A 23,482-nucleotide genomic window follows, 5' to 3' on the forward strand; every position below is an offset into this window, starting at 1 on the left:
TGAATTTGAGGAGTTAACAGGTGGACCAATTAAAGACAATGCGTGGTATAACTGATAACTATGTTTCTAATGAGAGTAACATAACTTTGCAAAAGGAAATATATACTTGTATTGTTAGTGAACTGTGTGTCCTGAATGAAAGTGATAATGAATAGGGAAGAAATGAAGTACGTGCAATTAAAAATGCCTGCAAAGGAAAATGTAAATGTAAAAAAACTACAGAAATTACATTGTTTGTACAAACCATAGGGGTGATTCCTAGAAGAATCCAGCAAAAAGAAGAGTGTCCAGAAAAAAGAAATATTGAGGGGATCAAATTCATTTTTCAGGGTCAGTTACTAGGTGATCAGGGTCATTATATGGTTGATAATGCCCATGCGATATTACACAAATCATTGTAAAGCTCTGTATCCTCTCATAGGCTGAATTTCCAGCAGTCATTTGTCCAAGACAGGGGAAAACCTGCTAAAATCTCTTTGCTATGCTGATGCCACAACTTTTTAGTACTTTAAAAGCTTTTACTTTTTTTTTTTTTTTTTTTTTTGTAGTAGGGTGAGGGGAACAGCAGACTTCAAATGAGGCAGAAAAGTAACATCCTTTCATGAGTGAATTCGACACTTTTAAGTGATCTTCATACCACAAAACAGGGTTTCAGAACTGATGTATCATACTAATTTCAGAGGGACAAACTCTGAGCCAGTGCCCAGTTGCAACAGTGTATGACCAATAGCAGTAACTGAAGATGCATTACCAGTCAAAGATGCAGCTCAAAGCTCCTGACAGAGAAAGAAGGCACTGGCTTTATTCATGACTACTTAATAAAGTCCCAGAAGGTTGGTTCTGCAAATTGTAATCTCACTGCTGTTTAATATTCATTAATGCTTAAAGCAATGACAAGAAGTATGTACATATTATAAATATATAGATTAAGATAGAGAATCCTTTATGTCCATTAATTTCTTTCCCCAGGGACATACAACCCAGTTCTGTAATGTGCAATGTTTCTGAATGCTTGGAAGCCACATTAACAATTTTCAGAAAGGTTTCAATGTTAAATAAGTTTGCAGAAGTTTTAGTTTTCCTGTGTTGTCATAAGTCCATGTTAAGGAAAAATAAATAAATAAATAAAGCTGCTAGCTCATTTAATTTTATTTTCCTGACTAGCATCTATTTTCTAACATAAGAATACGTGTTTGGTTTTTTTTGTTTTGTTTTGGTTTTTTTTTAGCACACTATCTACTAGACTGATCGAAAGTGTACAGAAGTGATCATGTGGTAAACTTTGATTTCAATAAATAAATTTATAGATAATTAGAATTTTATTATCTATATAGAGCCATTATTTATGGTACTATTTAACAAAATATATTGTGTAAAATAAAAAACTAAATAAATGTATGCTGGGGTGGAATTAATGTTCTTCATAGCAGTCCATGTGATCCTTCATTTTATATTTGCAATTAAAACAGTACTGATAACATACCTGTCTTTTAGCTATTGCTGGACAGTGCTTGCAGTGTCAAGGCTTTCTCTGCCTCTCACACTGCCCTGCTAGTGAGGATGCTGGCGGTACACAAGAAGCTGGGAGAGGACATGACCCAAACTGACTTAAAAATGTTCAATACCATATGACATCACACTAAACAACAGAAGCTGGGGGCTTTTCACCTTCTGCTCTTTCAATTTTCTCCCACCCACATCCTGCCGAGAGGGAGAATGAGCAAATAGCTGTGGTGGGATTTAACTACCAGCTGGGGTCAGCCCACCACGTTAGGAAGCATTAATATTGAGATTAAGAGATATTAAAAGTTAGGCATTTTAAATGCCAGTATACTTGTCAAAGTTAGGCCAAAACTGCGAGTCCAATTTGCACTGAAAATTACCACATGCAATTATATCATGTCCTGGTTTCAGCTAGGACAGAGTTAATTTTCCTCCTAGTAGCTGGTAGGGTGCTATGTTTTGGATTTAGCATGAGAAGAATGTTGATACACTGATAGTTTTAAGTGTTGCAGAGCAGTGCTTACACTAAGCCAAGGACTTTTCAGATTCTCGCTCTGTCCTGCCCAGTGTGCAGGCTGGGGGTGCAGCAGGAGCTGGGAGGGGACAGACCCAGGACAGCTGACCCAAACTGGCCAAAGGGGTATTCCATACCATATGGCGTCATGATGAACAATTAATATGGGGGTGGCTAGCCGGTGTGGGGGGGCCGGCTGCTTGGGGATAGGCTGGTCATTCATCAGCAGGTGATGAGCAATTGCATTGTGCATCACTTGTTTCGTACACTTTATTAGTAGTAGTACTATCATCATCTTTATTATTATTTTCCTTTTATTTTCTGTCCTAATAAACTGTCTCTATCTCAACCCACAGGCTTCATTTTTCCTGGTTCTCTCCCCTGTCCCAGAGAGGGAGGGGGGAGGGTGAGCGAATGGCTGTGTGGTGCTTAGCTACCGGCCAGGTTAAACCACAACAATCATGGTGACTGCACTCCTGTAGATTATGCCACTGAAACTTTATACAAAAACCATGTTTCACTTAGTGCTTTAAGAATGAGGATAACACTTGGAAGACTGAAGCCTATCTAGTCTATGCCTAGTCACAAAATGTTAATCTTTCTGATCAAGCCTAAATAACTATATAGCTATTCTTAGCAAATACACAGACATTCCTAATGAAATATGGAGTTTAATTTGCTTGAACTCTTATCGCATGAGATGGCTCAAGAATTCTACCTGGTAATCAATGCATACTTCTATTAGAAGCTAAGCATATCACCACCACCAGACTAGAGATTCCCAAACAAGCATTACCTATGTAATATTAAAGGATTATGAAACTTTTACTTTCTTCACACAAGGAGTTCAAGAATCTTCTAGTGTTTCCTACCTGCCAGAGTTCAGTATGAAATAATAATAATAGAATGGTTTGGGTTGGAAGGGACCTTAAAGATCATCTAGTTCCAATCCCCCTGCCATTGGCCAAGACACCTTCCATGAGAGCAGGTTGCTCAAAGCCCCATCCAACCTGGCCTTAAACACTTCCAGGGATGGGACAGCCACAACATCTCTGGGAAGAGAAGGTTCCTCTGGTGAGGTTCCGGTGCCTCACCACCCTCACAGTAAATAATTTCTTCTCAGTATCTAATCTAAATCTGCACTCTTTTAGTTTAAAACCATTACTCCTTGTCCTATCACTAAACTCCCTGATAAAAAGTCCCTCCCCAGCTTTTCTGTAGGCTAACTTTGAAGTACTGGAAGGACGCTATAAGGTCCCCCTGGAACATTCTCTTCTCCAGGCTGACCAACCCCAAGTCTCTCATCCTGTCTTCATAGGAGAGGTGCTCCAGCCCTTCGATCACCTTCATGGCCCTCTTTTGGCCTCGTTCTAATACATCCCTATCCTTCTTGTGCTAGGGGCCCACCTCTCAAGCCCATCAAGGTCTCTCCAGTGTGTCAGCTGCACCACACAGCTTGGTGTCTGTCATCAGCAAACTTGCTGAGGGTGCACTCAGTCCCACTGTCCATGCCACCAACAAAGATATTAAACAGCACTGGTCCCAGTACTGACTCCTGAGGAACACCGCTCATCACTGATCTCCACCTGGACATTGAGCTGTTGAGTGTAACTCTTTGAGCGCGACCATCCAGCCAATTTCTCACCCACTGGGTGGTCCATCCATCAAATCCATATCTCTCCAATTTAGATACAAGGATGTTGTGCAGGACAGTGTCAAATGCTTTGCAAAAGTCCAGGTAGATGATGTCAGTTGTTCTTCCCCTATCCGCCGATGCTGTAACCCCATTGCAGAAGGCCACCATTTTTTTTCAGGCAAACTGGCAATTACTTTCCACAAAAAAAAAAAAAAAAAAAAAAAAAAGTGCTGAATTAATACTGCTCTGCTATTAACTTCAATTTCAATGATCAGGACAGCTTGCTAGTTATTTAATAGTTTATGTAATAATGGTCTTTAATTGGTAGGAGTGTCAGTTGGTTAGTTAGCCTGTGATTAAGTGAGGTTTATTCAACATTGCACAATACTTTGAGTTCAGAGATTATATGTATTTGGCCATTGTGACACACTAAACTAACCACCTGCCTTGAACAACAAATAAATGTGTTATTGTTAAGAAAAAGTATAGTTATGTTTTATTTTCACTCTGTGCTTGCAGTAATCACCATGGTCACATAGAAAAAGTACACAAATTTGGAATTCACAAAGTCTGAGGCAGATTTTTATACATAGACTTTTCACAAGACAGAATCATACAAGTTGTCTCATGCCAAAATATATCAGTCTCTGGACACAATAGTGATTTTAGAAAAACATTTTTTTCCTTCTGTTGATATATAAACCTTATTTTTTCTTCTGTGTGATCTACATCACTAACAGCTCATGAATCACTGATAATTGAATAAGATAATGAACAGTGTATTTTAACAAGTGTAATTTTTTTTCTAAAATGTATATGTAGTAATTGCACTATAAAAGAAAACTAGATTACTGTACCTATCACAGGAGGATACATGTTATGTGTAAAGCATCCATACCTAAAATGAACAAAATAAGTATAAATGTTCCAATAGATAAATATTTCACAGAATAATAACACTGTACTAAAATTGAAAAGCAGGTTTAATATATTGTAATATTGTCAGGATCCCTGGGAAGTGGAAGAGGAATAAAATGTATTGATTCAGAAAATAATCTGGGATTCTCAGAGAAAAATAAACTTTGCTATGCCCAGGCATTCTCCACAATAAAAGTGTCTATTAAAAGTGTTTAAATTTACGAATGTTTATAAAGAACACAACAGAATAAAGTACAACTTAAGTTATGTGTTGCATAGAATATAAAATGACTTCAATATTTCAAGGACTTTGTGCAAATTGTGGGAATTATCACAGCAGACATTGTTTCATTACTATCCTCCATGAACAGTTCCAGAACTAGCTTCATAGTGAAAGCAGTTTTGTGGCCACCAGCATCAAGAAGGTATCATGTTAGAAACATTTCTTGTAAAGTATGCGTTTCTGCTGCATAGATAGATCTTCTATCATTTGTCACAATTATGTATATTACCAAATCTTAAAAAAAAAAAAAAGATGAAAAACAGCTAAATAGCTTTTCAAAATATCTCAAGGAATACTTTGAAAGGATTCCCCTTTCACTCAAACAAAGATCATATTTTGATCTTGATTTTTTTAATTATTATTATTATTTTATTTTTTTAATCCCAAGGTAAAGGTATTAAATCTAGAAGATTATGGATGGAAGATATGCCTTCCAATACAAAGCAAAACACCCAATTGTGAATGTAAAAAGATCTCCATTTAAAAAGACTAAAAGAATCACTGCTACGGAAGACAAAGCTAGTAATGGAAAAGATTAAACAAATAACTGCTAAACTTCCCCTCGTTGCCCTCTGCTCCCCCTCTTTCTCCCTCTCCCCCCCCCCCAAAAAAAAAAAAAAAAAAAGAGTATAACTCTGCAATAACAAAATGAGGAAAAATATCTTCTAAATGATCTAATTCATCATTTTAAATTTTGTTTTACTGCATAAGTAAATCACAATCAAAGTGGATTGTCCTTTACTTGAGGCAAGGAATTTTACTGATTTCTTCTCTAAATAACCAACTGCCAATATAACTGCTAGATTCAAAATCAATATTTACCCACGTTCTCCTAAAGCAATATTTTTAATTAACGAATCAATCTGAGGCATTTGGGACATAAAAATACCAATAAGTTTTGTTGAAATTAAAAACATTTTCTATACATTGCCTTATAACCTCTCTAAAGAGAGAAAAGCATTTAAGTACTATATACTATTGTTAACTTCAGGTGCCTTTGTCCTATGTTATTTTATAACAGAAGATCAACCAACAAAATTCCTTTTTAAATGAAGATCACTTTCCCTCTAGGACGGCAGGGAGCTAGCATTCACCAAGATGTAAATAGGTCAAATAAAAGAACTTCTAATCCCAGAACTATTCCTGATTTAGGAATCCTCACTGTGAATGTATAATATTTTTTCTTTGTTAACTGATGCACACTACTATAAGCATGCAGAAGAAAAGCTTTTTTTCACACAGCTAACTACAAAAACTGGACACACTTTTCTAATGTCAGCACTGATCCTTATAGATATTAAAAGCCTTTAATCAGATAACCCTGTCTATCTCAAAGTTAAATCTCCTCTTCAAATATCCCAAGATCCATAAATCACCCACTAATAGATCCCAGGTACCCACTGATGTGAACTAAAAACTTGGATAAACTTTACAGTCATCCAAGGTCTATTAGCAAGAAACTGGAAGTGACAAAGTAAAATTGCCAAGAATTGAAATAAGCTATTCTCTTTTATTTCCATTTGCAACCCCTCTGTGCTTTTGTTCTTCCTCCAAATTCACAGCAAAGGCTATCTCCAGAAAAAATATCTGATGATACAGAATAAGGAAGATACCAGAAGGATGAAGGCATACTTTCTCCACAGTGGTGCAAATGTACTTGCTTTTCATTAGTTGTTGTCTGTCAATTATTACGAGAAGAGCCTCTTTATACTAGCAATATTTGTTTAGTGCCCTTGATTAGACTTTCTTTAACAAACTTTCAGCATACTATCAGCCTGCCCATGAGATGTCTTTTAAGCCTTTTGCTGACCCCTTGAAGAGATTCATTTCAACTTCATCTTCTACACCTGCTTTTCATTATAAATTCATTATTTCCCCAAATAGTATGATACAGATGGGCTACAAAAGTTTTAATCTCAGTTTTCCTAAACTACTTAAAACATGTTTTAATCTCCAATTTCTGAGAATATAGCTTTTCTATTCAGTGAAAAATACATTGTTTTCATAAAACAGACACATTTCTCATAGCTAAGTACAACTGTTGGCACAAGCACAAGAGAAAAATAAATTAAGAATACAAATTACTAAGAGATATTTTGTTACAAAATAAGTCTTCAATTGGAAAGATGCAGTACAATACAGAGCTATAACTACTGTCAGGATAATACACTAAACACACTCTGGTAAAAGGTTTTTGTTTGTTTGTTTGTTTGTTTGTTTTTTCTTCTCAGTGAAAAAGCTCATAGTCCAATTAAGTAATCCAAAGGATAAAGATTCTTCAAAAAAATAAAGTGTTTTCTCTTCCTTGTTATCAGGAAAGGAGAGAAAGGAGAACAGTCTAGCTAGCTGTTCACTAGTCTTTTCTGCCTACTAGTGGAAAATGTTTTGTATACAATGCCAAAGACAAAACAAGAGTCTTGAGTAACTTCACAGAGTCTCTTGCTCTTTTAACAACTTTGCTCTTTTAAAAAGTTATTATGGAGTTTACAACTCCATAATCCTTGATTTTTCAATACTTTTTGCATAAAGGTCACTAAATTGTATTTCAAAGTCTGCTCATATTTTGACTGTTTAAAACCACATTCTTGGGATGCTGTTATTTCGAGCAAGAAACGTGGTTTTCAGTTACTATAGGTATATAGGTATATATTTATATAGGTATATATTTACTGAGAGAAAGAACTGGTGTTCACTCAGTAAACATATACCTCCCTATTCTACCTGTCACAATATGTAACTCTCAACCTATTCCAACATCCAGGCTGTCAAACTTTTTTTCTTTTTCTAGCATGACTCCAATCCATATTTTTAAAGAAGTTTTACACAGTTGCCATAGTTTTGTTCTTCTGTGTGTTTTGTTGTTGTTGTGGTGGTGGTTGTTTGCTGTTGTTGTTTTTGTTTGTTTTAATGTATTCTGTAGAGCTTTTGTATCTATTTCAATACTTGTAAAATTTTATATGAAGTAGCATCTACTTAACTGGAGAAAAATGGATGTAATATACTCTTAGAAAATTTCATTGTTAAAAACATTGATCAGATGGCTTGTAGTTATTTTTATATTATTTCATGTTTTGCCATAGGAGGAAAAAAAAAAAAAAAAAAATCTTATTCTAACCTGAAAAAATGAGGTCAATTATGTAGAGAAAATGCCATTTTTGCATCTCATGCTAAACTGTAAATAGCATTGGCACACAATAACCAATGCTATTTGGCAATCACCAAATGCAATAACTCTTTCTGTCAAACCTACCTCCACAAATAAGAAAGAACACAACCAAAAGAGCAACAGATATTCAAGGTAACAAACAACGTATGTCCAGCTTGATGTATCTAGACTATGTAAATTGTAACTAGTGCTGATATGTAATTTTGCTTTTAGTCTTAAAATAGGAGCAAGAAAACCTGATATGGTTGCTAACCCTATCTGCAACACATGCTCTTTTAATTCATCATCAAAAGAATAATACATGGACAGATGTGAAATCAATGAATTAAATTGTATGGCCTGTACTATTCAGGAATTTGGACTAGATTATTATAATTGTTACTTAGAGACCAAAGTTTACAAATCTATTTTAAAAAAATGGTTTGAGATTGAAAGAGGAATCAACTCATAAAATTCTAGAACTGGCAAAGGAATTTCAAAAAAACAGTCTCCTAGCTCTTCTAAGTTCATTTTGGAAATCTCAGCTAATGCTCTATGTCAAATCAAATCACTATAACTGATGTTAAAAGGGAAAATACGTGAGAACAAAAACAGGTGAACTAAAATGTGCAGTCTATGGAGGATACATAAATATAAATGATTCTAACTTCCAACATTTCATTGTTAGAGGTGAATAATGCACATTCTCTTGAAAATATACTTTTCTGTTTGCTGGTTTTGGTATCTCTCATTCTTGCATCTGTTTAGAAGTGTACCCTGATACGCAGGTAATAATATTTTTTTTTCAATTATTAACAATTCCCTGTTTGGAACCAAGGGCTTTCCCAAAATAAATATAAAAATAAATAACTAAATAAAATAGATTGATGGCTGTTCAAAGCTCCTCAGAGCTTTGTTATGCTAAATAAGATCTATTTTTTTTTAATGATTTGAAGTACATTTCAATGTAACTATATTCAAAGCTCAAAGCTATAAACCTCGGACTATTTTCTACACTCTCTTCCAACATATACCTACCTGCCATGTAGTAATGCATCAGCCTTAGCACAAGCTTCTGTTATGAAGCCACCTATGTGCCAACAGTTTTGGAGCTCTAATTTCTGTTTACAAATATGCCTTACAGCTAATTGATTTGTTAAAGTTTATTTTGTTTTGTTTTGTTTTGTTTTAAATTGACAGCAAAGGGGCCCAGCTGCAGATGTTGAGATACTATTGACAGAAGTAGCCAAATGTGACAGTTCCTATTTTTAAAAACAGCAGTTGTTTTATGAATTCATTTATACTGAAGTTTAATCTGGGAGTGATATGTAATCCCTGATCTTGTTTTCCTAAAAATGCATTAGAGTGTTAAGAGACCAACTGAGTTCTGACTGCCAAATGCTGGGAAAAATTAGAGCTCTTTAGCTCTAAACTTGCTATTTAAAGAAGTCTTGTGACATACCTAGAAGAAAATATGGCACATTCTTCAATGAAAATATTTACACAAGTCTGTAATAAAACACATTTTTCTAAGTGCTGAAAGAATTTGTATTTGCTATAGGAAGATTGTGAAAGTACTCGTGGTGTTTTAATTGTCAGCCACAGCTCTGCCTTCTGCAACACAGAGCTTTGACTCGACATCAAGTGTACCCATTTTTTAAATCCAAAAGCCTTCATACTTTTTCTTTGATTTATCTGCTCACTCCCTTTTCACCATGGCAACAGGTGCGCTTATATAGAAATATACATAGAGATATATAGCTATAGATATAGATCCTAATATTCAAAATTCAAAATACTTACATGGCCTCCCACAACATCCTCATAGATAAACTCAGGAAGTCTGGATTAGATAAGTGGACAGTGAGGTGGATTAAGAGACGGATGGATGGCAGAGCTCAGAGGGTTGTGATCAACAGCACAGAACTCAGTTGGAGGCCAGTAGTTGTCAGTGTCCCCCAGGGCTAAAAGTACTGAGTCCAATGTTCAACTTACTCATCAGTGACCTGGATGAAGGGACAGAGCGCACTCTCAGTGACTTTCCTGATGATACAAAACTTGCAGATGACACAGGAGTGGCTGATAGACCAGATGGCTCTGCTGCCATCCAGAGATACCTAGACAGGCTGAAGAGCTGAAAGGAGTGGAACTTCATGAACTTCAACAGAAGCAAATGCAGGGACCTGCACGTGGGGAGGTATAACCTGATTCACCAGCACAGGTTGGGGGTTGACCTGCTGGAAAGCAGCTTGGTGGAGAAGGACCTGGGAGTTCCAGTGAACAACAAGTTAACCATGAGCCAGCAATGTGCACCTGTGGCCAAGAAGGCTGATAGAATCTTGTGGTGCATTAGGGAGAGTGTTTCCAGTATTCAAGAGAGGTTCTTCAGCCTTCATGAGCCCCCATTCAGCCCTCATGAGGCCACATCTGGAATACAGTGTCCAGTTCAGGGCTCCCCAGCACTAGAAAGACGTGGAGCTCCTGGAGAGAGTACAGTGGAAGGCTACGAAAATGATTAGGAGACTGGAGGTTTTTTCCAACCTTAATGATTCTATAATAAGGGCTGAGTTCATTGTGTTCTTTAACATTCTACATTTGTCTACATTTATAGATCCCAACAAGAGTTTCCATAGATTTTCTAAATGTGGTAGGGGAAGCATCTACTAGAAAGCTGATAATTCTCTCAATTTCATCATCTCAAGCTTGCATAAACTGAAATAATTAGGAAAAGCAAAGGAAAAATAATACCTTTCCAATAGCTATTTATTTTCGAAATGCATAATTCTAACTGCATAATTTTCCTTGCAATGTCTTAAATAGAAAAAGAAGTATTTTAAATTTGATTGAACTTGTATAGTGAATTTTACAGGGTACTTTTTTATAGATATTTTTATAAATATCTGTAAAGAAATTAATGGAATTTTATTTTTTTAAGTAACTTCATACTTTCACCTTCTTTTTTCAGAGGATGAGGTGAGATGTTACACAGTAGAAATACATAAATGTTATTTACATAATGAAAAAATAAGTTTGGGAACTTGCATTTGGGAACTACATTTAAATTAAAAAAAAAAAAAAAGAAAAAAGAAAAAAGAAAACTTTTATATTTTACAGTGAAACAAGGTTTGCTAGAGATGTATATTCAATGGTGACTATGAGAAAATGATATCCGAAAAGACTCAAATAGTTTGCCAGCAGTATAGCTTTAAAATAAACCCACAGGCTGCAATATATTCATGCCTCAGGAATACTGTGGGAAAACAGAAGCTACTGTAATAATCCTTAAAAAAAAATGTATATGAAATCTCAACATCAGAAGGTTTCTTTTGTTTTGTTTTGTTTTTCTTTAATAGGAGAAACTCTTGCAGTGTTCTCAGATTTTAATCAAATAATTTTATGTGAAGCATCAACTAGACAGCATTCTGCTGATTATTATATAGATTTAAAATATTATTAGCAAAGTGTTAATGAAATTGATGCCTCACCATAACAAAATGTGTACATCAATAGTGTAATAGGGCTGGGATATATATGGAATGGAGGGTGCAGAACATATTATTTAGTTCTCTTATTTGTTTTTCCCCTGATTGCTTCAGTAGATATGCAATTCATTTCATGAGGTGGAAAAAAGTGACTTAGAAAATGATGTAAACATTTACCACCTTCTTTCTAGTAAAATAAATGGTATTTGTCAAGGATACTCAATTTATGATTAATCAAATTTCTGTTGCATAACTTAGCACAGCTCAATCACAGTCCAAAAGATCAGAGCTTCGGCACTCATGCAGATGAAATGTGAATAGAAAAAAAAAAAAGTAGAAATGAAAAGAAGTTGAATTCTTTCTCATGTGCACTTTACATCAGTGCACTAACTTTGTTTTTTACCATTTCCCTTGTGTTTGATGTTAAAAATACACTTTCTGATTTTTTTTCTGATTTCTGATAATTATTGAGATCACTCAATAAGTATCGTCATGGGCAAAACAGACACAACATAGGGAGATTAATATAACTTATTGCCTATCACTAGCAGACTAGAACAATGAGAAACTAAAAGCAATATAAAACCACCTTCCTCCCCATCCACCTTCTTCTACCTTCGCCCCCCAAGCGGCACAGGGGAATAGGGCATGGGGGCTGTGGTCAGTCCCTAATGCTGCATCTCTGCTGCTTCTTCATAGTCACTCTTCCACTGCTCCAACAAGAGGTCCCTCCCAACAGGTTACAGTCCTTCCTGAACTTGATCCTGTGTGAGCTTCCTGCATGCAGCAGCTCTTCAAAAACTGCTCCAGTATGGATCCATACCATGAGGTCTATCCATCACGAGCAAACTGGTCTAACGTGTCCCACACGGGTGGCAGCTACCCCAGATCACCTGCCCCTGTGTGGGCTCCTCTCCATGGGCTGCAGCTCTGACCCGGAGTCTGTTCCTGTGGGGACTCTCCATGGGCCACAGCCTTCTTCAGGCCACATCCACCTGCTCCACCAGGGGCTCCTCCACGGGCTGCAGTGTGGAGATCTTTTTGGCCATGGTACACCATGGGCTGCAGGGAGATAACCTGCTCCACCATGGGCCTCTCCACCAGGGGAACTTCTGCTCTGGGGCCTGGAGCACCTCCAGCCCTCCTTCTGCACTCACCTTGTTGTCTGCAGGGCTTTTTCTCACTCGCTCTCCCAGCTGCAGTTGTGCAGCTGTTTTTTTTTCCCTTTCTTAAATTTGCTCTCAAAGAGGCCCAACCACTGTTGCTCATTGGCTCAGCTCTGGCCAGCATCAGGTCCCTTTTGGAGCTGGCTGGAGCTGGCTCTGATCTAATGTGGGGCAGCTACTGCGTTCTGCTCACAGAGGCCACCCCTCCAGCCACCCACTACCAAGGCCTTGACACATAAATTCAGTACAATCATATTAATGCAAACTAGAAACAGCTCACTAAGTACTAAATTCATTATTCTGGGTCTGTTATCTTACCAGAGGCCTTGCTGACTTATGAAATGACATATAGTGTGAAGTCTGTTATCTTACCAGAGGCCTTGCTGACTTATGAAATGACATATAGTGTGAAGCCTATCTTTCAGTAGCAGACAATTGGGACATAGACTCTAGAGACCCATTCTGGGTTTGCAGCTGGACATTAGATGTGATTCTGTACAAAGTGAGAATTAACAACAGATGCCCATGTTTTGGCTGGTAACCAAGCCCAGTACTGAAAACAGAATGTCTCCTTGTAGTAACATTTCAAGTCAAATCTGCAGTCCAAGCTATCACTTTCTGGCATGATATATGGGTGCCTAGCATTCTCTTTCATACATATGAATTTCACTGGTCATCATTTCCTTCACTCAGAGTTATGAGCATACCAAATATATAAATGCAACAGGAAATGGACCACCAAACTTTCTTGAATGTTTTGAGTATCAAGCTGATTTTTAATAAAACACAGAACGTGTCATTTAAACTTTTTTCTTCAGTGCTAAGCTTAACTTCAAGTTGTTCTGACTAAAAAATAGATGATAATTCTGTAGCATATCAATTCTTCCTGTTCACAGTAAAATGTCCTCTTCACCAGAGGCTACAGAAAGATGATGAAAGAATTACTTTTCTAGATGGGAGAATTCAGAGGCTGACATATGGCTTCAGAGTTCACTTAAAGACAAATGTTTATCTTACTCAAACATCATTTTTTTGTTAATCCGAAGGGGAAGAATATTCTTTCTTGCACTAGCAGAGGAATGTTGTGGTTTAACCCAGCCAGCAGCTAAGCACCACACAGTTGTTTGCTCTCCCCCCACAGTGAGATGGGGAAGAGAAAAAAAAAGAAAAAGAGAAAAAAATGAAAGTTTGTGGGTTGAGATAGAGACAGTTTATTAGGACAGAAAATAAAAGGAAAATAATAATAATAATAAAAGTAGTACTAATAATAATGTGTACAAAACAAGTGATGCACAATGCAATTGATCACCACTAGCTGACCGATGTCCAGCCTATCCCCGAGCAGCCGCCCCCCCCACACTGGCTAGCCACCCCCATATTAATTGTTCATCATGACGCCATATGGTATGGAATACCCCTTTGGCCAGTTTGGGTCAGCTGTCCTGGGTCTGTCCCCTCCCAGCTCCTGCTGCACCCCCAGCCTGCCCACTCACAGCATGGGAAGCTGAAAAGTCCTTGGCGTAGTGTAAGCACTGCCCTGCAACAATTAAAACATCAGTGTTTTATCAACATTCTTCTCATCCTAAATCCAAAACACAGCACCGTACCAGCTACTAGGAGGAAAATTAACTGTATCCTAGTTGAAATCAGGACAGAGAACTATACATAAAATAAGTAAACCCATTTGTTATTAACATTCATAGGATAAAGAATTAATGAAATTTCTGAAAATAAGCAGAATATAAATAACGCTAAATAAGCAGTGCAAAAAGCTTTATTTGCTTTTTACAATGAAAGACCTTTTCACAGGGATAGTCAAAAGGACATTCCCATCATTTTTTGAATTTCTAGCTAAATTTCTTAAATCTCTAAAGAACATTAAGTAGTAGGATATATTAATTGTAATTAAACCTACTTGTGAGGAAAAATGCTTAGTAGCAGATTACTCATTAAAGAACTCAGCCAGACAGCTGTTTATTTTGCCAACAGATGTTCTTTTTTCCAGTCATGATAATCTTGCAAGTCATTTTTCCCCATAGCTCAATGACAAAATCTGTAAGATCCGTAGTTAATCTCCAAAGGCATATAAAGGCTATAGGACTTGCTGGTGTTTAATAAGAAAGGAAAAGTAAAACACAGGAAATCTACTTTTGTAGATTGAAATGTTATCCTGTTACATATGTTGATTTTGAATCCTTCCAATAAATTTACTGTGGGGGGGTGGGGGGAGTGGGGGGTGGAAGGAGGGTGCATTAAATAATAATTTGTTCTAAAACATTTGTAAATGGTTCTAAAAATGCCAGGTTTTATTTTACCTACCAAATGAACACAGAAGGTATTCACTTGCTCTGCTTGTAAATATTTCATTAATGTAAAGGCAATCACATGATTACTGAAAGAAATTTATTCCAGAAGGTGTTTGATCATATCTCTAGTAGGCAGACAAATCAGAGTACCTGTGCGTATTCTGATGATGTCTCAGTCACACAGGACCAGTTCAGCATGGGTGATTATCTAAGTTACGCAAACTGAATATATTGCCAACAGAGGTTCTGTTGGGTAACAAGCCTGAATTAAGCTAAGCTTTTAATAAAAGCTTAGTGTAAATGACAATAAAAATAGTAATATAAAGTACATTGTGCTTTTTTAGTTAGTGTTCTTTTCTTTTTTGGGGGGGGTGGGGTGGGATTTTTTTTCCCCTTCTGTTTTTCTTTTCTTAGAGGAAACTTTTAAGAGCTGTTCTTTGCTTGGGAAATGTGCTGACTCTTTCTGTCCTAAATTTGCCATTATGCAGCTTCTATGAATTTATCAAATCCCCAGGCAGAGCTGTAATTTTCTAATTCATTCCTACTTCTAAAATCTCTGCATTCCATATGGTGTGTAGCTATGAAATTAACGGAGTCAGGTAAATGGAAATTCACATTGCAGTGGTAGTTTTTTGTTTTTGTTTTTGTTTTTTTAATGTTCAGGCAGGGTCCAAATAAGCACAAAGGAACTGCATCAGCTATAGCCACATGATTTGATTACAGATCATAACTTTCTTTTATACTAGCAGCAATTCAGCGCCCAAAATCTCATCATTCTACTTCACAAGAATCTAAGAGAAAATGCCATATGAATGGTCTCCGGTTGCTAGACACTGACTGTTTAGCAGTTGTCCATATTGACAAAAACTACTTTAATAGGGGATATCTAAAGTTACACCAATAGAAGTGACAGTAGTATTAAGTGTGAGCACAAAGATGCTTGAACCAATCAGCCCAAACTGGTTTCAGTCTGGAAACAATCTATTGTGTTCATACAGTACCAAGTTACTCAAATCTCTTTTACTACCAGATCTCTGTGGCTTGCTTTGCAACTTTACTGCTTTCGTTAACAATATCTTAGGGCTGTGTTTCTCATTGCATGATACTAACCACTATTAATTGGCACAAATCAGGAATTTTTCAGTCAGAATTTTCTGTCAAAACAGGCAAATTCATTGGAGCTTCTTTGTAGAAATATTAAATATCAGCAAAGCTTTAATTAGTAAAGTGTTTGTTTGTTTGTTTGTTTGTTTTTCCTCCTAATTCTTGACAGTTTTTTGGGTGGACTGATTTCTTCAACCTTATTTCAGTCAAGTGAGGAACGTCTCTCTTTCATTTCTGTTTAATGTTGAAATGCCATGGATTTACACAAATTCTCCTCCCCTCAGTTGTAGTCAGAAGATTCTTGTGTTTATTTAGAAAAGGATAATCTCTTTTTTCTTTCTCCCTTTATAGTCCAGGAAAAGAATTTTACACTAGTGCACATAATGCCATGCATCTTTAAGTTTATAAATCTTTTGTTAAGTGTAATTTTTAAAAAAAAAATTTATAAATCTTTTTAAGATTATAACCTTTCATAAAATTTTGAATATAAAAATATCCATTCATAGAATCACCAGAAAGCTTTTAAGTTAAGCTTCTTATTAAGGAATATTTTCTCTTTTATGATCATTGTGTCCACCTTACTGGAGGATTTCCCTACATCATGAACACTTTCTAGACAACCAATTATATTACAAATTTATATGCTATTAATTAAGATTTGTAAAAATAAAATGTTCAGTGTTCAGACATAAATAAGTATTCAGACTCATTTAGAAAAATACACACGTAGAACCATTTCTATGATTTGGTTTCATAGAAACCATTTTAGAAAAATACACAGATAGTATCTCTGTACCTCTGCTTTTCAAAGGACAGCATACTTTCCCTAATAATTCTTTATTTGGACACAGCAGAATGAGTAATTAAAAAAAAAAAAATGACCCCCCCAATTTTGGATTCAGACAATGATTAGAAATAAGACAGCTCAGTTTTGTTCTAACAACTTATTGTGGCAATTATGTGATCTGGAATAGTGTGTATAAATCCCATTCACAATCAATCTTAGGTGCTAAGTACTACATATACAAGGAAAATCCTAAGATGAGAATCTTACAGTCCATGTCAGGACTGTATTATATACCTTAGAACACAACAATAATGAAAAAGAAATTTGGTTCCCCAAAGACTTGTGGCTTTCCTATGGACCCCATTTTCATACCCCATGTCCAGTAACTAAACCCCTTTTGTCGAGAGATGCAATCAGACCTCATGGTCATTTGTTGCTCATTCTATTCAAGTAGGAAGGATTCCTCTGCAGACTGGGGAAAATCCAACAAGAAAAATAAATTCAATTAGTCTCAACATACAATTCTTCAGGTTTCCTATTTTACTGTATTGAAGCTTTATTTACAGAGCAATAGAAGCAGACCCCAAAGTATCTGTTTTTAACTTGTCAGATGAGGAGTTGTTAGGGGAATGAGAAGTTAGGGGCACAAAATTCATCATACTACATTGAATATTTCACTCCATATTACTGTCAATATAGCCAAGATTAGTCTCAGCTATTTAGAGAGGTTTGGGTTTCCAAAGCAAACAAGCAAACAAAAACAAACAAACAAACAAAAAAAACACAACGTAACCCAACATATGGTGATTGTTGTTGAAAATAACCTCCTTTTCAATTAATATGATGTATCATTGAAAGAAATGCAATTTTCTCATTCATCTGGCCAAGTCTCTAATTGTTTTACAGTCAGGATTTACCTGAACTACTGTGATTTTCACTCCAAGTCATTCTTCTGTTCCAATTCTACATTTTTCTTCTTCTCATTTCTTCATTTTCTACTTATTTATTCTTACTAATAACAATGTATGTGTAATCACTGACATGTTTACAATTATGATTTCTTCTTTTTTTTGCCATTTTTTTTATATCAGTTCATTTCCCCTGAAGTCACAGAAACTATATGTTGGACATTTTAAACTAGGAAGTATAGTACTGCTGTTTTTAGTGAAAGCCAAGTATATTGTCCCCTAGGTCCAGAGCTTTTAAGTAAGTGCTAAACATTGCAGTATCCATTTATCATAAGTATGAGCTGGCAGCTATGGTGTGTGTTTCATAGGCAGTAGCTATAAATATGTGGTAAAAGACTTTCAGCAAATGTTATCAAAATGTTTTAAAATAATAGATCTAGGTCTCAGCTCTGAAGTAGACAGAATCATGTAAAAATATGATGAAAATATTTTAATACAGATCGTGTGAGAAATGTAGGAGAAAAATAACTGAAGAACTTTGACATGAGATCCTTAATATAGCATTAAAATCTATTGGACATACACCAAAGCTGTCCAGTAGAGCTTATTGGATCCATTTGTGAGTTTAAAGTTTTATAACAGACATAAAATATAACTACTATCTATGGAGTACTTTATGTTTGCAACTCTTTTAGCACAAGCTCTACAGTAGTTCCATGAATTAGGTGAGTAGTATCAATAGGAAAAAGCCTACTGACAGCAATGCAAATAAATGAGAATAGAAAGGTGTGTAAGTAGCATAGTTGAACAGTTTCACAAAGAAATCTCTTGTTCTGAAAACAAGTTCCTTTTTATTCAACTAAATAATTTCTGAACCTTTTTGTAAGTGCTTAGTGGTGCACTTCCAATCACATCAGTAATATATTTACAAACAAAAAAGCAATGTAATTTAGATCTACCGAGGTGAATAGTGAATCTATTCATCTCTCCCCAGAAAAAAAATAATTATAGCTGAATGAGATAAGAACCATGGAACTGCCATGATCATAGATTGTATGTTAGACTATTTAGTAATAAATTAATTTATTTAACAATCCTGGAATAGTATGCATAAAAAAAAAAGTGAAATAAAATTCATTTAATAATATAACCTAAAGCAAGCCCTGCCTTTCCACTGTCCTTACCTTTACACTTTGAAAATTATTTTTCCCCAGATAAAATATGTATGTATAACAAATATTTTCATTTGTATCTCTAGCAAGGCTTTTATAAATTATAAGGTTTCATTTGAATAATGGCACAATGATCACACTAGTGTGACTGTATAAACATATAAACTGAAAATTTACAGGAACAGTTTTTAGTTTATACTTTCCTTTGCTGTTTTGGAATTGCCATGCTTAAAAATAATCCAGTTTAAGTAAAAACATTGAAACCTCATGAAAAGAAATGCAACCATTCTGGCAGGTACTGACCGACAATAATAAAACTTTACTGTCCGAGAGGGAAAGATGTAATATGGTATTAACAGAGTACTGAGAGAAAGAGAAACACAACTCAGCATCAGTTTGCAAATGTTATTAACTAATAATAAATGAGATTCTCACCCAATTTTCTTTTAGATAATGTTTTCCTTTCAGTTCTTCCAGGCCCTTTTACACTTTATTAAATGATTCTCTTCTGCCCTGTCCTTTTTATCATTGCTCTCATACCTATCTCCATCAAACCCAAACTTATCTTACCAGTCCCCAAAACAACATAGCCCAAAGTTGGAAGGACACTGAACTGGACATCTTCTCAGTCAGATTCCTTTTATTTGAACCAACACTTTTTTTTTTTTTTTCCCTGCATTTAAATACAGATTACATTTTTAAAGAAAAAAGACACATTCCTCTGGATTAATTTTTTTGGAACAGAATTTATTTAAATTGATTACAGAATTTATTTAAATTGATTACAGGAATAATATATCTCTTTCAAACCATACATGATGTGTGTTACCCCTCAAAAATTATTGAATGAATAATGATAATTTAAATATATATATATATTGATATATATACCAATATTTATCAAATTTTATTGATAAATATTTGATGATATTTATAAATATTGATCGATATTGATCAATATTTGTCATTTATCAAATTATATATTTATCTATCTATCTATCTATAGATATATATATATATCAATGCCCTTGATATATATATCTCACTGGCAACATATGGAAAGGGAAGAACATCATTCAAAATCAGACTCCCCATTGTTTGCTGATTATAAAACTTTAATATTAAAACTGAAAAGTGATTTTTCCCCTTAGTTTCCATTATAAACGTAAAATATATTTCCTGCCTTAAACTGATCTGAATTAATACTTAATGGGTTATAAATATAGTGTATTATAAAAAAAAAAAAAAAAAGTGTGTTTTCATCAACCGCAGATTAGTGGAGATGCAGTGATGTTGAAATCTGTTACATAAAAAGGACAGAAGAATTAGCAGTTACTTGTATCTCTTTTAAACTGAATTATCCTGCTGTATCATCTGGGAGAAATGTAGAAGATACATACTTTTGTCCTGTGGCAGAAGTCAGAAAAATTTTTTGTTCCAATTTACAAAGGAGAATATGCAGGTTTGAGTCTCAAACTTAGCCATTAGACACTGCAGATATAAAAGGCATAACTCTTGGAGAATTCTGCTTTAAACAGTGGCTTACGAACAGAAGGAGACAAAAGGCATGAACACAATCAACATAAGTAAGTAGATTTTAACCTTCTGTGTTACCAGCCAGTAGGGCTGTGTGAGTGGTTATAATACTATTGTTGGATTTGCAAAGTGTTTGCTGCCTCCTGTGCAGCAGCCTTAAGTGGGGAATAGAATCCCTTTTGGAATACTCCTCTTGTACTAAAAGAGCTGTTGTTCTGGTCTAAATGTGCACATTTACTTTTACTAAATAAGAGTACACTGTTATGGCCAAATAAATCCACTTAACCATATGTGCATGTCACTTTACTCTGCATAAATAGTACATGTCTGCCAACCCTTAAGAACCAGGAAATCTCATGAAAGATTATAAATCTCTAACTTATTCCATTTGGAGAAAAATATTCTGCATTTACAGATTTTTTAAATTTCTTTTTAGTTTAATTACAAGTATAAAAAGAAGTTGGATAGCAGTTCTGTTTGCGCAAGAAGACTTTACTTGAGATGAAAAATTGCAGCTGAAAAATTGCTTGTAACTTGTGTTACCAACCTGTTAGATGACCTATCAACTCAAGATCTCAGTAATGTATCTTCACAAATATAATAACCCTCCTAGTAATCCTGCACCCCATTAATATTGCTGTTTCTTTGAAATAAATTTGCAGATGTACCATGTATTCCAATATCCATTGCAAAATTGGATTAAAGAAATTACAACAAAGAGTGCACATTCTCCTTACACCCACTTGATATCTAAATAGGTTGATGAACATATACAATTGCATGTGGAAATCAGGGATTAGTATTTTTACTGTGCTAGGCAACACAACTTAACCATCTTCCAAAGAATATTCTGTATAATGTCAGCAAAAAACAAACAGAAAGAAGGCAATTATTAAGAATCATGTGATGGGAGTTAAAAATAACAGATTCAAAATAAATCGTATTGATTTGGGGGTGGGGTGGGAGTTTGAATATTGTATATAAAATTGTCATATTTTTGTGTGGGAAAGTTATAGTTTGTTTTAGAAACAGATCTATTTTATTAAGAAAATTAACAGAGAGGAGATGCGATGTAGCTCCATCAAATTACTTTGAGCTACATAATATTGCCAGTATTCCTCTGGTGAATTGGGACATGATGAAGTTAAATTAGTTGCCTAAGACTGCATAGTAAGACTACCCTTGACATAAAGTCTTACTTTTCAGCTCAAGTCTACACTCTGCTACTATTCCAGAATTCATTTGCATATCGCCCACTGTGAAGCAGAAAGGATTGTAATGTCTAACACTGAAAGAGAGCAGGAATGCTTTCAAAGATAGAAGAAGCTTTGTTTGCAGAAACATCTTTTTTAACTGTGAGTGGCTACAAAGAAAATATTTTACAGTAACAAAACAAAACAAAAAAAAATTCAATCCACAAAGACATTGGAGTAAGGAAAACAGCTTTACAGTATCATATGTGGCTGCATGATTCAGAGATTGGCAAGATTTATAAATGGATTCCTTTTTTTTTTTTTAAAAAAAAAAAAAGGGAATTGTTTAAGTAGGAAAATATACTCACTTCCCATCATGAAGTCTTAAGTGTCCTGAGGCCACCTGGTAGCTTGGGATGGCTCTCAAACAGGCTTTCTCCTCTCACACTGATTGCAGCTCCCAGATAATCTGCAGGCTTGGCTGGCTGGGAAAACCATCTTCAGGTTCTCCCTTCCCTCTTTCACCATGCCCCATTCCTTGCCTGTTGCCAGCTATGCAACTCGTGCCCCAAATACTGTAACTTGTCTGTTCAGAGGTAGAATACGACCCCTTTTACTGCAGCCAAGTAAGGCACTTTGAAGTGCCCTATGCCACAGCCTTTTGCTGTGACAGAATGCTTAAGACAGAAAGTTCCAGCCCTCTTTGCTTTGTTGCCCTTTACCTAAACTGAAGGGCAACGGGTTCATTTTATGTGGTTTATAGAATAAAAATTGAGTGATATATGTCATGTAGCAGAGAACTTTCTCCAGGAGTAGTCTTACAATCTGTGCATTAAAAACTGCCTGAAAAATTCCACTGGACCGCTCCTACCCAACTTGCAGGTAGACTTTGATAAATAATCTACATTAAGATGGTATTTGCTACTTAATAAAGTACCTTAAATATTCACATCTTCTATAGATCTTATGAAAACACAGTAGATGGAATTAAATTTTTTTGTTTCTTTTTTTCTTGATTTATGAATATATGCTGGAGACAGAAAACATAAAACGTTTTGCAATCTGATCTTAATTTCTCTTGCTATAGTTATTATCTTTGTATCACATAAAGTCTAAAAGAACAAGCAGATATCTGGTAGAGTGATGCAGGTATAAAGCATTATTGTGAAACTCACTGCTGCACCTCATCGAAGCCATCAGCAGAGAGAAAGCTTAATAGACATATAGTATTTTTATATACAGCTATCTGTAAACACTATGTAGTATTCTGTTCCTTTCTGTGACCTTATCCTATTATTTTTACACCTTCTCCTTCAAATCTAGATTCAGCCAATCAACTTATACACCCGTCTAGACTGTTTTAACCACATACATTCAAAACCAATTTTTGGAGAAGGCAGAATGTAAGAAAGGAATGCGAAGACGCTTTCTCTCCCTGTGTAAATGCACTGTGGGTTTCTGGCCAAGTTGAACACACAAAGAAGGGAGATATCTTTTTGCAGTGCAGTCCCACTAATAAATTGGAACAATGAAAGCTTCTATTAATTCAATTTCTGAAAGTATGCAGTGTTTTAGAGGCCTAGTACAAGTGCATCCTCTAAACACAATGGTACAACTTTGCAATCTCCACTGCCCTCCAAAGTTGCTTTCTGAAGAATAGCAATTTATCTTCACTTATGTCTAGGACAGACATTATATGATCACTTACAATTTTAATTGAAACACAGACTGAGGGTCTTATCTACTGATTGTTCTTGAATGAATGAATGATTAAATGCAGTGTGCAGTTCAGAGTAAATGTTAGACTGGGTCCATAAAGTAGGATTCAT

This window comes from Cygnus atratus, chromosome 2, assembly GCF_013377495.2.
Source record: "Cygnus atratus isolate AKBS03 ecotype Queensland, Australia chromosome 2, CAtr_DNAZoo_HiC_assembly, whole genome shotgun sequence".
In the NCBI taxonomy this organism is placed as follows: Eukaryota; Metazoa; Chordata; class Aves; order Anseriformes; family Anatidae; genus Cygnus; species Cygnus atratus.